Source organism: Rousettus aegyptiacus, unplaced genomic scaffold (genome assembly GCF_014176215.1).
Source record: "Rousettus aegyptiacus isolate mRouAeg1 unplaced genomic scaffold, mRouAeg1.p scaffold_m13_p_17, whole genome shotgun sequence".
NCBI lineage: Eukaryota > Metazoa > Chordata > Mammalia > Chiroptera > Pteropodidae > Rousettus > Rousettus aegyptiacus.
The window spans coordinates 5,432,132-5,448,369 of NW_023416292.1; the positions used below are offsets into that span (position 1 = coordinate 5,432,132).

General features: G+C 36.6%; 1 protein-coding gene across 1 annotated transcript in view; it reads left to right on the forward strand.

Annotated features, from left to right (window-relative positions):
• The window catches only part of LOC107513504 (membrane cofactor protein), a 120,279-nt gene that overhangs the window by 48,982 nt on the left and 55,059 nt on the right, over positions 1–16,238 (forward strand). The window lies entirely within an intron of this gene.

Sequence of the window (16,238 nt, forward strand, 5' to 3'; positions counted from 1 at the left end):
TCCTCATAGAGTGCACTTTCCCTTCCTATATAAGACTGAAGGCTTTTTTCTGGGCTGGAGTTGAAATTTCAAAAATGAAACATTGAAGATGTCTTGCTGGAGTAAAGCAGTCACAATACTGATGTATATGTGTAAATATAAATTATGTTCTGTTTGTCACATAATTTGTCAATTACTGAAATATATGTACACCCAGTTTTCTATACAAAAGTTTAATGACAGGAAAGAAATATTTGAACTAAAAGTCTCTTAAAACTGGAAGAATGTGTTTTCAGTTGAATGGGAAGCCCCATGTATAGAGGTCCTTATTCATTTTTTGGAAATTCGATTTTCAAATCTGGTAAAAATAAAATATAGGATTGGAGAAGTTTTATATGTGATGATGTGTTTATTTTCATTGTTGTTGTTTTTTTTTAATCTAAAATCAGAGTGTTTCTAATCGGGGCCCATTCTGCTCCCACAGTCCTCACTCCTGCCCCATCTCAGAGCCTGAGGTATGTCTGGGCTTCTCCACTCCCAGTCCATCATGTGCCTCTCCTGCTCACAAGTGTCCTGATGTTTGTGTGACACCAAATTATGGTATGACAGACATACACACACAAAAAAATGGTGTCATAAAATTATATTAAGTAGATAATCCTCTAACAAGAATTGAGTTTTGTTTTCAATTTTTTTCCTGAAAATAAGATTTGCAAGCTGTGTTCAAATTATATTTCCTATCTCCTAAATTCTTCAGCATCTTTAGTTGTTTAAAACTAAAAAACAAAACAAAACAAAACAAAACAAAAACTCTGTATTTCCTCTGAGACCATAACCAAGAAGAGGAGGAGACATGTAAAAATTTGTATCTTTCAGGTCCCCACTGTCACATCCTCCTTAGCTGGACTATCATCTCATTCTGTCCTTGAACTTCATTATGAGCAGGATGGAGAGGGGGGATCTGAGGCAATATTTCTGCTTGGAAGCAGGATGTTACTGACTACAACACATTAAACTCAGATGGAGACGGGAGCAGAACTGGCTCTGCAATGGGCCAGGTGTTTGAGGCAGCTTGCTTCGTTCTCCTGCACCTCCGGCCCCTTTGCAGTGTCCTGCAGCAGGGCTGTACGAGTGGGGACTGCCAGAGATGAACCACCCCACAAATGCCGTGAGGACTTCCAAGTGATTCTGACACCAACACTAAGCTCTGCAGCCCATGGATGAGAAAACAACTCTTTAGCCATAAATGCCCTTTACTGAAGATGCAGTGTAGTCTTTTTAAAACAGATATTTCTTAGCTGCTTGATTCTAAGACTGCATGTTGAATTTCCTCAAAGTGGTCAATTCTGTGGAACAATCAGAAATATATAGGCTTTTCAGTATGCTACACTCCAGTCTTATATTAAAAACAAAGGTAAATTGAACTCTACACCTTGTCCCAAGTTTAGCTTCTTTCCCCTAGAAAAATCATGCGAAACTTCGCCCGAACCCTTCAAAGGAATAGTGCATATAAATACAGATACCCAGTTTGGATCAAGAGTTAATTATGTGGGCTGGGAGCACTTTCTCTGGAGTATGAGTTCAAGAACAGCAATGCCAATCTCTGACCCAGTCTTAGATAGGCAAACTAGACCACTGCCACCTGTACTTCAAAAAGTAAGCAGTAGGCCTCTAGAGATATCTAGATATATATGACCAAAGGAATATATATATATATAGATAGATAGATAAATAGATAGAGATAGATATATCTATCTATATCTATATCTATATCTATATCTATATCTATATCTATATGACCAAAGGAATCTAAAAAGGAAGGAGCAGTCTGTATTATAAACTAGAGGAGACTGGGCTCTTCAGGTGGTGAGCACACAATAAAGTATACAGATGTCATATTATTAAGTTGTATACCTCAAATTTATGTACTGTTACTAATTAATTTTATCCCAATAAATTTTTAAAAAGAGACAGAAGGTAAATATTTTCAGCTTTGTGGGCCACAGAGTCTGTGTTAAACTACTCAGCTTTGCCGTTGCAGTGGGGAAGTAGCCCTAGACAATAGTAAATGAATGTGTGACTGTGTTACAATAAAACTTTATTTACAGATACAGGATACAGTATATATTGGGCTATAGACTTCTTTCCCAGGTTCTTGTGTAGAAAAAGGTATAGTGAGTTTTCTTTTTCCTCAATTTTTTTTCCAAAGTCAGAGAAGTTTTAAAGAAATAAAAATATGAATTGGTAAAATAGTAGTTGAAAACTTCAGATTGGGAAAGTAAAGATACAAAAACTAAGACACTGAGGAGTAAGCCTGCTTTGGTACATGTGTGTTCAACTTTGTACCTTACAGAGAATATGAACTTACTCTCTAGCAACCATTTCTAAAAATAATATATCACTCCACAGAATATATCTCAATACGTTTGAACATAGTAGAAACCAAAACAGCTATAAGCTCTCATCACAATACAGAAACAATGAGATTAATAACAAATAAAAATTCATGGCCAACAGACATGAAAAGATGCTCAACTTCAGTAGCTATTAGGGAAATACAAATCAAAACCACAATGAGATACCACCTCACATCTACCTGTTAGAATAGCTATCCTCCACAAGACAAGTAATGAGTGTTGGAGAGGTTATGGGGGGAAAGGAACCCTCATAAAGTGGTACTGCCACTTTAGAAAACAGTATGAAGTTTTCTCAAAAAAAAAAAAAATTAACTAGAATTGCCATATGACCCAGCAATCTCTCTTCTGGGTATCTACTCCCAAAATTTGAAAACATTTATCAGTAAAGATATATGCACCCTGATGATCATTGCAGCATTATTCACAGTGGCCAAGACAGAAACCACCAAAATGCCCTTCGATAGATGATGGGATAAAGATGTACGTATGAGGAAAGGAGGCATCTGAAAGGGTGCAGGGGAAAGGGCTTGCAGAAATGACCGACTCAGCCAGTTGAACTCCTCTCTCCCCACATTCTGCCCAGCGCTCTCCAGCTAACATGTTTCCCATAGCTACCTCCCCGACCTCAAGGACTCTCTAGCTCACACCTGTTGATTCATAGCTTGCTGTCCAACTAATGTTCTTATCTCTGTAGGCACGTAGGAATAACAAGACTGTGTAAAACTGCGTATTATGTTACAATTAGAGCTCAGCCTTTGGATAGGAATCCACTGAGCAGGTGCCGGCATCAATAAGTGCTGCTCCCTGCTTTTAGCCTGAGTCCCGTCTCTCTGTTCAAGAATCCTATAAGGGTGCTGATAACGCCAAAGTTGCAGGTTCTACAAAACAAATGACCTGTAAGACCAGTGGTCTAGAAATTCCTCCTGCTTTGCAGTCCCCCACCCGCAGCTCCCCCTCCTATCCTGAGTCATGAAGCACACGTGAAACCTCAGACAAAAGAATCACGCGCCCCTTGCATGGACACTACGAGGGTATATAAGATGTAAGAATCTAACCAAGGGGAGATCGTGCTTTGGTTCTGTTGAAAGCCCCACGCTCTCCACCGGCATTAAATTCTCCTTCCTCTAACAAAGTTATCTGAGCATCCAAATTCCTCCGACGGGTGTCACTTCCTGCAACACATATATACAATGGAATATTACTCAGCCATAAGAAAAGATGAAATGCTACCATTTGTGACAACATGGATGGATCGTAAGATTATCATGCTAAGCAAAATAAGTCAAACAGAAAAAGCTGAGAACCATATGACTTCACTCATATGTGGGATATAAAACTGAAAGCAACAAACAAAATAGACTCATGGACAGGGACAGTAGTTTAGTGGTTGTCAGAGAGAAAGAGGGGAGAAAGGAAGTTAGATAAGGGTAAAGGGAGTCAAATATATGGTGACAGATGGAAACTTTGGATGGTGAACTCACAATGCAATATACATTTGATGTATTATTGAATTAAACACCAGAAACTTATGTAATTTGATTAACCAATGTCACCCCAATAAATTTAATAAAATAAAATAATAACTATGAAAAAGTGAAAAAAGAGGTGTATTTAGAGAATTGAAATACTATTTACATAAAAAGCTGATTAATATGAACTATGTTTTAAAGTATTTCTTAAAACCTATAATAATTATATATATGCGTATATGTGACATTTCTATTTCATTTCTTTTCATGTGTGCAAGAATGTGCTTTGTGGTGTGTTTTTTTTTTTTTTCTAACTGAAAATGAGAAACCACCTCAATTTCCAACAATGGGAATAGATTATGGTCCATCCAAATAATAACCAACAAACAGCCACTAAAAATGATGTGGAATAATATACAGTAATGAGGACATTTTTTATAATATAGCTCATAATTATCAAAGAAGGTTATAAAACCATGTGTGTATGAGTTAAAATTTTGGTTTAAACTATGCTATATATGAAGGTTTGAAGATGTTAAAATTTTACCCATCCTCTTAGGAAAGAAACTGCATTTGGGAAATTACTTGGAGAAAAAGTGGACACTATATATAGGTAGGCCAATGCTGTTATGAATAGGTGTAAGATATTTATTATTCCAGATATGGTGGCTTAGGGAAAGAGGAGCCAAAAAGATGGTCAGAAGTGTTCTTCGAAATGTGACCCCCTCTAAATATTCCGCAAAGATAATAAAGTCACGAAATACTTGGATGCAAGTGGAATTTTTACTGAAATCCCCAACGGGCTGTTTGGCTTTTAGTGAATATTGTATGTAGAACCCTGAGCCAGCAGATGTGGACATAGAGACACAGAAACAGAGAGAAACATGAGGAGGTAAGCCATAAGAAATCTGAGAACTTATGATTGGTGAGCTGGTGACTGTAGCTGGTGAGGGTAGATGGGAATCTGTACTTAACAGATGTGGAATTTGTGCTCATGTTCAATTTAACCAGCTCTTTTTTCTAAAGGTAAGTGAGCCCCGTCGACACCTGGGTACATGTATATTTTCAGATAAAATGACTAGATAGATTCATAGCAAAATATTAATTATGATGAGTGGCAGAATTATGGATGGTGACATTTTTGATCTGTGGTTTATGCCTTCTAAATATGTCTAGCATAAAAATATGTCAACCTTAGTAATCCTATAAAGTTCAATATAGGTTTCTTAAATAAAAAGAGCCCTGCTGCAGAGTCATATCTGTGAGCAACTTTTAATAATTGGCAGTCTATTGAAAGTCTCCATAGATCCCCTCTACTGCAGAATATCTCAAAGTATTTGAACAAATAGGAAAAGATAGGAATGGCACCCTATCCCAGCCCTTAATCCTCCCATCTCTGGCCTTAATGGGCTCTCCATGCTTCTCCAGAGTGTATGTATTGATTATAGGGAAAGGAATCTCATGGTTGTCCTTGGACAATGGTTTAACTTCATGGCTACCCAAATATCTAATGTCCAGGGACGCTAATAAGTGGGATCCAATAAAAGAATTTGAGAGGCAAGAAATTAAATCAGGGAACTTTACGATGTAATTGCTACTGCAGCAAATTAGTGTCTTATAATACCTGCAAAAATATTCACTGTTTCATCAGCCATACATAGGCTGGAACCTACTTCACATTGTTACTCCAACATTCTAGCTTAGTCATAGTAAGGAGGTTGAGAGTGATATCTTTATAATGTCAAAAGTCAGAGGACACTCATGATCCTGTGTTCTTAAGGTAACTTTTAAATGTGTGACAGGAGACAAGCAGAAGGAAATATGCATGTAATTGAAAATTTTTATCTTTCCATATTCTAGTGGTTCTCCAACTGTTTGCAGAAATTTTGAAGATTAAATATTTGTTGGCACACTTGAAAAGATTTTACAACATAGCCAATTAAAAAGTTACGAATTAGTAAAATTCAATTACCACCTAAATATAAAAGTGACCAAAAAAAGTGTCTACAAAAATAATCACTGTCATGACTATAACCCACTGGTTTTTGCCATCTTTATAACACTGTTTTGGGAAGAGAGGATACATCAGTTAAGATTAGATTCAGCTGTAAATGACAGTAAAAACAAAATAATAGGAGCTTAAACAAGATAGTGGTTTACTTCTCTCTTAAGTTAAGAACCATAAGCAGTCTAGGGCTCACAGGGTGGCTCCAAGATCCACAGAAGCCTGGGATTTTTCCATTTGAGCCTCCATCTCATCTCACAGTCCAAACTCCAGCCAGCAAAGAAGAATGGAAGAAAGGAGCACCCATTCCTTTAGAGACACTTTGTAGACACTCCACTTATAATCGTCTTGCCATAACACAGTTAGATGACTACACCCATCTGTAAGGGAAGCTGAAAAATGAAGCCTTTATTGAAGGTGGCTATCGGCCCAGTGAAAAGTGCAGGGTTCTCTTACTAATGAAACTGGATACTGGAGATACCAATAGTCTCTGCTACAAATGGTTACTACCCTGATCACATGTCTTAAGTATTCGAGAGACAAAGTTCTTAGCTGGTCTAGTAACTGCCTCACTGTTACATGACCTTGCGTTATACACCTTACCTTTCACTTTTTTGTCCTGCTGTACACTGGAACACTTGAATAGTTTAGCTGAGCATTCTTTGTGACATTTCTTGCAGTAACAATATAGACTTAATAAATAAAAAACGAAGATGAACTATTTCAAAATTTGTGGCCTACTCTAAATGATTTTAAGGCATGCTGGGTGATTCTCCTGCCTTTCACGTTTAAAGTGTAAAGATAATTAACTGTTTCCTCTGAATCTTCAGGGTAAAGCCATCTTTCCTTTAATCAGTACATACTTTTTGAACATCTTATGTTTGAAAATCTTTAGGCTAGGGCCGCAGAGAGAGCATATTTCAATAAGACATCTTTCTTGCTAATCATGGAACTTATAACTTCCTTGATGGAGGTACACATGGATAAAATGACTCTGAGTTTCCCTAAAGATAAGTACTAAAATATCCCATGGTGAATGGAATTATTGGGCTGAGTTTTGAGGTACTAGGAAAGGAGATGGATTAAAGAGGTAAGAATATGAGTTTTTCCTTAGAAATAAAAGGACTAATTTGCACATGTTAAAGGGGTTTCTTCTTTGAGGTTTTCCATGTTTTAATCTGTCTCATAATTTGTAACATCTCCCTCCTATTATTTTCTTGAAACAATAAGTCAGGGAAAGGTTGTTTCAGGAAATTTAAAATCAATCAATAGTGGAATCTGTAATAGTATATAAGTAAGTACTTTTAATACAGTCATGTATTTTTTTTTTGCATCAATAATATTTTTGACATTGGAATTATTATGACCATAGTCATTATTTCAGGTAGTATGGATCTAGTACTCTCAGTGGTATACAGTGTTTGTTGAAGATAACGAAAATACAGTAATTTCTAAGGAAAGTTTGATATTTACAAAATCTACCACCCAATAATAATCATCAGATTTCAGAAGGACAACAGGATCCAATAACAAGCTGGGCATTTCAGGCTGGCAAAGACTCCTCCCCTCATTTTTCTTTTTGTTCCTAGAACATTTGGTCATGATGCTTCAGTGAGCCTCTTCCTGGCCATTACAAAGTAGTGGCAAGAATAATGCCAGTTCTCCGTAGATGTTCTCTGCTCTGCTCACCCAGGTGGAGAGCTGTTTTTCCTTATGACCCACTGATGAGAATAAGTGGGATGTCACAGGTCTGTGAGAGATGGCTCTAGGGCACAGGAAGTCCAGCTCTGTGTCAGTGACTTCAGTAGGTGACACTGGTCTATGATGTCTGTAGGATTATTAAATGTACAAGTTCTGATTGTTTTGCCCTTCACGGGATATCACAATTCTTTAGAATAATTTGGTTTCTGAGTTCCTGCCCGCTCCTGAATTTAGGTCCCTAATGAACAGACTTTTTGGCTGAGCCTCAACCTAAGAGCTACACAGTATTTAGATGGAAGTGAGAAATCTGAGTATCGGTAATGAGAGGAAAGAAGAACTGAAAATTGCTTGCCCATTTACTTTAGGCACTAGAAGTTAGTGCGTCCTACTTGTACACATATCACAGGCTGTCAGTGTGGAAGAACTGAGACTGCATTGGACATTAAATTTCTTTAAATACTTTATAAACACCATTTACTTTTTAAACTTGCAAAAATCTGAAAAGGATTAAGATCTAAATCAGGAAATATTTTTGACTGGAAAGAGAGTATATGCAGCTTTCGTATTAGTTGATTTAACTAGAAAAAAAATCAGGTCACAGTCAGACCAATGTTGTAAGTTTGATGAGCAAATTCTATACCCATGAAAAAGTTTATCACTTTAAGTGAATCATTTTCTAAAGCAAACATTTAAACGAATGTAGTGTCCTGCAACAAGCTTTATAAAGATCGATGTTTTGATATTTCACAGAAGATGCCAATATAAATGTTTTAAAAGCAGAATATCACAGTAGAACTTCTTACTATCTAGTAGGGAACTCAATCTCATGATAAAATAATTAGTAGAGATTTAAACTGAAGTTAAATTTTACCCTTCCTAACTAATGTTCTCTAAGTTTGGCTTGACATGTAAATGCAAATTACCTTTCTTTATTACAAAAAGAAAATGGAAGTAGCCTGCTGTTTTATATTAGCAAATGTCCTGTGTCAATAACCTTTTCCCCTTAAAGCTTATCACTTCGTGCCACTATCATTCGCATGAATTTTTTGAGCTTTTTTTTTTTTTAATTTTAGGATTTTTAAAAATTAAGGTTGAATTAAAGTAGTTGGGGCTTCTAATTTTCTTTTTCTGTACCAATCTCCAGTTAAAACGCTCTGGGGCAAATAAGTCCTTGTTCTTGAGATAGTCAGGATGACCTCCCATCACCTCCCTTCCAACTAATTCATACCTTATCTGTCTGGCCTATTTCTTCTTAATTAACTGGATGGTCAAATTCCCAAGTCTGACTGTTAGTCTGTTTCACGCATGTAATAGAAGATCACTTCCTCATATTAGTCATCCTTAGGCATAAATAAGATTCGATAACTATTCCATAAAAATTATTGATTTACACATGGTTATCTTGTCTTAACTACCTCAGGTCATATCCATTTCTTCATGTATTTCTGTCTCTCAAAATCTGTCTCCTGTATTTTCCACGTTCTCTAAGTGCAAAGTCCGTGGTGCAACTATTCTCTCTCTGATCAGTGGCAACCAGGGATGTGGAAGGGAAAAAATTTATGGCCTCCTTTAACCTGAAAGGTCAAGAAGCAAAGCCCCCAAACATCTAAATAAACCCCAAAAAACTTTTTATATGTATGTAATCTATGAAAACTTCAAATCATTTTCTAAAATCTTATTTTTGGCCTGTTTTACTTTAACAAAATGCCACTTATTTTCATGTTAGAAATAATGCATAACTAAAATTAGGGGGAGGCGGTAGTAAGCTTAATCAGAATGCGGAAGTTCCCTCTGTTAGAAGCAACGGGGGGTGGATTAATCGACCAGTCATATGGTCATGTGGTGGGGAAGTTGATAAGCTAAGGCAGTGTGGCCACATAGGGAGGGTAGATTGTTTTTATCTGGAGCTCAAGCTTTCTTCACAGGAAGGAGAGAGCATATACCTCTGACACAGGAGATCCGGTTCAGAAACTAACCAGGTTTTAGTAAGTGGTGTTTAGCAGACCCTCTTTGTGTAGTAAAGATTTATTGAGCACCTCTCTGCGCCAGGGAGAGTTCTAAGGCTTTTATGTATCCATCAGTGAAGACAGGCAAAAATCCCTGTCTTTTATGGACTTTGCTCTCTGGTGGAAGGAGAGAGACTATAAATAAGACACTTTAATTATATTAAAGGGAATAAGGGTGATAAACAAACAGAGCAGAGTAAAAGAGATCAGGAAAGTGGATGTGGGGGAGATGGCATCTTTAATGTGACAGTTGGCAACACTGAGCAGTGTTTTAAAGTGAGATCATAACTGTGTGTGTGTTCTTTCTGTTTTGGTCTTATATTAATTTGTTAGTAGATCTTCAAACTGCTTATGCTTAAAAACAAGATTCATTTTGTATGCCTTGTTCAGAGAAGGGAGTAAAACTGAAGTGGCTAGAAAGTGATGTTAGCAGGGGAAATACCCGCTATAAATCTAGTAAATGGACTGAGGTCGTGTTCAGCAAAAAGCAGTGTTGTGACAGTTAGTAATATCTGCCAGGGGCTGTGTTGTGTCCGTGACTGAAGGACTTGGATGGATATAACTGCTACTCTTCTCCATCAGAAAATTCTGCCACAACTCTACCAAGTTAAATAGTGCATCTTTAACTCGTACTAAACTTACCTCCGGGTTCCAGGATGCTCAGTATTTTGATACACTAACACTGAACTTGGTAAACAAATTTGTCTTAAACTCACACAACTGATGACTTCATGTGCCACCTCAATTCTCAGCTTTCCCAGAGTCACAATATCTAATTACTGTTTCCTCCCTTACCCCAGCATTATGCTTTCCCACACTCTGTTAACTTATCTCTTGTCTTCTCAGTCCCCACTACACTCCTCATCATGCCTTTACTCACACAGTGAGCTCCTTGTGAGGACCATCTATGCACATGCAAAATAATTTGTATTTAATGCTTTTTGACCTCCAATTGCATACTAGTCAAGATAAATAATAATAGCAACGGCTAAGATATTTGTTTACAAAATGCTTTACCATTTATTGTCTTCTTTGGTTCTGAAAGCAACTCTGAGACATAGGTAGGCCCAGCAATGTTGTTATACCAAAGAAGAGAAGACGCTGAGGTTCAGAGAAATTCAGTGACTTGCTTAAAATCATACCAGTAGGAAGTTAAGAGTTAGGGTTTTAGTCCCAATTATCTGACTAAAAATCTTGAAGCCATTTGGCTATTCCGTTGAAAATTTTATTTGCCCACTTCTGAATCTGATTCTGTATCACTGAAATTCAGTATCCAAAACTGAATAGTACAAAGCTGGAATGTTTCTGTTCTTTTCTTTCACATACCTTCCCCCTACCTCTATTTTATTAAATTTGTTTTAGCTACTTGAGTACAATGAGCCAATATCCTATAGAACAGTATGTAATCTCTCCTTTTAGACTCTGTTCTGAGTTATTAGCCTGTAAGAAAATTATAATATTTCTGTAAGGGCCTCTGTTCATATTAAGACTTAGTGAAAACTTCCCTGTCAGTTCACACAGACTTGCAAGTTCTTTCTGTGATTTAACCTCACTGGCTTGACATTTCATGAATGAAAAAAAAAAAAAATGCTATTATCTGCACATTTGACATTTCACTGTGGACTTACTATACCAATAATTTGTGACAAATGTTACACAAGATAAGTCATGCACTGATATCTGAGGAACAATATTGTTAGTCTGTTTATATCCTTGACTCTTCTGCCTCTAATCCATTCCCATTTTTCTACAAAACAGCCTTTTTGTACACAGTCTGATAGTTTTAAAATCTGCATTGGTATAATGCTTGGAGTGACAAAACTATTAAGGCCGCTCTCTATGAAGCCTCCTTACATTACCAGATACCCTCATTAACCAGCACTAAACAACCGGAGAGCTATTCATTCGACACATACTCACTAGGGCTCTAGTCTCTCCCACCCCATGTGTCATTCATCATCCAAGACCACTTTCAGGTCATCGCTCCACCACCCACTTAGTCACTTCTCCTCGGAAGCCCACCCCACCTAGCCATACCACCCACTACTGTTCTCATTTATGGATCTCAAACTTGCACTTCCTAAATCTGTAAAAACAGGCTCCTGACTCAGAGTTTACTCTTTGTCTCAAGCGATGCCCCCATCTATTTTCCATGAGAGGGTAAAGGTGAGTAATGAAGAAGTCATAGTAAGTGGTGGAGTGAGTTTAACTCTTTAAGGGTCCATTCTTAAATTTCTAATACCAACACATACTTGAAATCTAAAGGTACTGATACTGTATTATTTATCATTTTATTTAGGTAAAATAAAGTGCTTATTAAATAATACTCAAAGAGGCAGAGTAACATCACATAAGACCATGGGCTTTGCAATCTGTAAAACCAGTGTTCACACTCATTTACTAGCTTTGAGACCCTAAGATACATAATCTCTCTAAACTTCATTTTCCTTGTAAATGGGAATAATAATAGTTCCTACCTCCCTGAACACAGGGCCTTGCTTATGATGACTGTTAGGTCTTATTTACACATGACTGTTTTTTATTAACATTTAAAAGTAATTACTTTTTTTTCTGTCAGTTTTTATGTACCTCATGACAAGTACTGCTGCTCTCTTAACTGTGGATATTATCAGCATAGAAAACAGAACTTACATCTGTTCTGTATTAATGTCGAACTCTCCCTTTGTGTCAGTCAATATTTGCTTTACATATTTAGGTTCCCCTATGTTGGATGCATAGATGTTTAGAAGGTTTAGAGCCTCTTGTTGGATTCATCCGTTTATCATTATATAATGTCCCTCTTTGTCTCTTATTAAATTCTTTGTTTTAAAGTCTATTTTGTCTGCTATAAGTATTGCTACCCAAGCTTGTTTGTTTGTTTCCATTCACATGAAATATCTTTTCCCATGCTTTTACTTTTAGTCTGTGTCTTTTGATCTGAAGTGGGTCTTTATGTAAAGGTCTTTGTTTTCTTATCCATTCAGCTGCCCTCTGTCTTTTCATTAGAGCATTTAATCCATTTACATTTAAAGTGATTATTGATAGGTACATAGTTATTGCCATTTTTAAATTCATATTGATGTTTTTTCTCCCCCCTTCTTTTTCTTAAAGAAGGCCCTTTAATATTTCTTATAATATTGGTTTGGTGGTGATGAACTCCTTTAGCTTTTACTGGTTTGGGAAGCTCTTTATCTGTACTTGAGTTCCTCATGGAACTCAAGCATATCCCACCTGGGTGTGCCTCCAAGTCCTCCAGTTTCCCTTAAATAGACAAGACATCTTAAGGATCCCATGGAGACTTCCACTTTACCTCTCCCTCTGCTTTCTGACTTTCATTGAATTCTGTCGCTCACCTGGCTTCCTATGACTACTCTCTCCTTTCTGTCCTCTCCACTTGGGCTTGTTACCACATAGTATCCCTTCATTTCATCTATTCAAGTAGCCCTACCCCCAGCTGTTGCGTAGTAAATATTCAGCTGTTTGCTAAAGGTTTTGGGTGAAATGGGAAATTACACTACAACTCAAAGTGGCACACAACATGGAATTGAATATTAGAAATCATTGAACTAAAAAGTGATTGTTTTTGTAAATAAAGTTTTTGGAACACAGCCACACCCCTTCATTTACCTATTGGCTATGGTTTCTTTCACACTACAACATCACAGTTGACTGGAAGCCACAGAGACCCAGGGACTGTGTGGCACACAAAACCAAAATACTTCCATTGTTCTTAATCATACAGATCAATGCATTTGTCCCTTCCTTAGTCTGGTTATGCCTTGAAGTCCTAAAATTTATCTGTAAGGTCCTCAGGGAGTTTTCAGAAACAATAGCACCAAAAACTCTAGGAAAGGATTAAGCCACTCCTCTAGAAAGTGGAATTTAAAATACCACATTTTAAAGTAAATTTCCTTTTTCTCTGTTTTACCTCTTCCCATATCAATGTGCCCTAAACCAAATCTGGCATTTATATGGATATACATGTCAGACATCCTAAATTCAACAGAGGACAATCTAAGTGGCCACAGGAAAAGGTGAGAGGGTGGAAGAGGCATTTATCCTTAACCAAGATACAGATCATTCAGTTTTCTAAACAAGCATACCAATAAAGAAAAATGGAAATGAATTTGCAAAGCCCTAAGTTTATTATCTGGCTTATTCTCACTTTGCTTTTGTCCTATAGCTTGTTTTTCATGATTGTTTATGGAAACAAATGAAATATATATCGCTTTTTTAAAATTCAGAATTGGTAATCAACTTTTTGAAGAGATAATGATCATTTACCTTGATCATTCTCAAAAGGGCACATACATACACATGAGAATGCTTGGACATTTATTTTATATCAAGGTACATCTTGAATTTGTACATTGACTTTTGGCTATATTTTAAGAAAAAGTTAGAGAGACTTTAATGAATTTATCTCAGATTTCGCTTTTAAGATTGGAATTTTGACCACATGTATTCTACAGGAGAAAGTTAATCATGTATGCCAATATCTGGTGGACAAGGAGTGAGTTAGAGTCTGTACCAAGCTGAAAACCTGTGTGTCCAAGCCAGGTGCAGGGGCAGAAGAGATAACATAGGTAAAGAGGTGGGCTCCAAAGACACAGATGTGTTTTGAAGGACATGAGAATGTTCAATGCTGATACAGGTGACACATGATGTTGGGAAGACTTCTGAGCTAGAAAGAGAACAACGATGAGGGACCCAGTGGCACTAATTACTGGGGGTGTCAAGTGAGCAGATGAGCCTCATTGGGGTCTGTCCATTGGTGGAAGGACAGTGTCCATGGCCTCAAGGAAGAAGAGAGGCTTCAGCATGGAAGCATTTGTATACCTTAGCCTCTACAATACCTTCTTTCAGTCTTCACTGTGATGAGGGGAGAAGGATGTGCTATCTGAAGCTGACTCTCCTCCAAACTACCATTTTTTGTTTACTTCCCCCTGACACAACCAGGGTTCAGAAAAGAGACTCAAGGAAAGATTTTATATGTTAAGAGAGATCTGTATATTTTCTGGAATGATGCTCTTTTTATTTAGTTGCTCAGCTCGGAGAACACTTTTGACAAAAGCAGCAATAAGGAAATATAAGTTAGTCATTAATCTCTCTCTTATCTACACTGTATCTCAATTTATGCCATACTTTCCAGGTGCCCTACATAGCCGCCACAACAGAGGGCAATAAACACTTCTTTTGAACTTGTAATTTACATGTAATTGCTAGCCCAATGATTATTAGCATATAAAGTCTGAGTAGTTCAGTTGTTGACCATGTGGTCATCTAAATACACACATTGTTATTTCAGGGCCCTTCCGTGACAAAGTACTATAAAGATGGAAAACACCTTGAACTAAAATGACCCTTGGAAAGGAGATAATTCATTTCAACAGAATAATATCAAAGACTCATAAAATCTTTCAAGTGACTTCACAGAGCTGCAAACATGTGCCCTAAGAGACGCTGCAGCTCTCCCAATACCTAATGAACTTCCCTCTCTGTTTAGATTACTGTCACTCTATCACCTTTTCTCCTTGTGCTAGAAGTGCACACTATCTAGTCAGGGGAAAGACTACACTTAGGATATAGAAATAGTCTCAACTACTAAAAGAAAGAAACTGTTGCCTAGGATTTCTTTTAAAGTTTGTCATTTTTTTTCTTTTTTATCAAATGTTTATAATAGGAAATGGGCTCATTAAGAATTTGGAAAATGCAGGAGGAAAGCATAAAATACAAATAAGACACATATGATTATACTACCCAGTGATAACCCAGTAATGTTTTAATTCACTTTCTGCTAATCTCGCTTATATATTTTTCTTTATACACATAATACCTTTTTTCTTAAATACCTTCCTTTAATTTTATAGTGCAGAATCTACTTCTTTTGGACAGACTGGAGTAAAATATATGCTGTATTAGTTTTTATTTTCTCAAAAGGAAAAAAGTAATTTCTGTTTATTAAAAGGGCATTAAATGAAGATGAGTCAAGATTATTTCAGAGAAGTATCTGGGAAAAAAATAAGCTTTAGATATTTCCTGAGCTCTATTTCAAAAGTACTTTGTACTCTGTTCTGTATAAAAATCATACTAAAATTTAAAGAGGATAATTGTTAATTGTTATCATAATAGTAACTACCTCACTTTTGTATGGATTCAGAATACACTAAATTAATGAAGAAAGCATGCCATTTAAGAATGTATCAAGTTAATAAACATGTATTGACACTTTCTAAACAAGTGGCCCTAGAGTCTCTAAGGGGTCCATATCCTTATAGATCAAAAATTCATTTGGTATGATATTATAGGCCATGCTAATGATCTCTAAAAATTATTAGAATCTTTCTCGATATTTAAGAATAGATTTGTATATGACTACTGCTAACTTCCATGTAACTTTGGTTTTAATAGTTGCTTTTAGAAGGTATTCTGCCACATTTTACCTTGATAAATACAGATGCTGACCACCAAGCTGAATTTCAATTTAAAATCATGCAAGATAGGAAAAAAAAGAAAACTGTAAGTCAAGTCAACTAACAAACTAGGAGAAAAAATTTGCAACTTATATCACAGATACAGGGTAATGGTATTATTTAGAGAGTTAAAAATTCAAGGACCAATCCTCCCTCATCTCCCTCCAAAATGGGAAAATGACAAACAG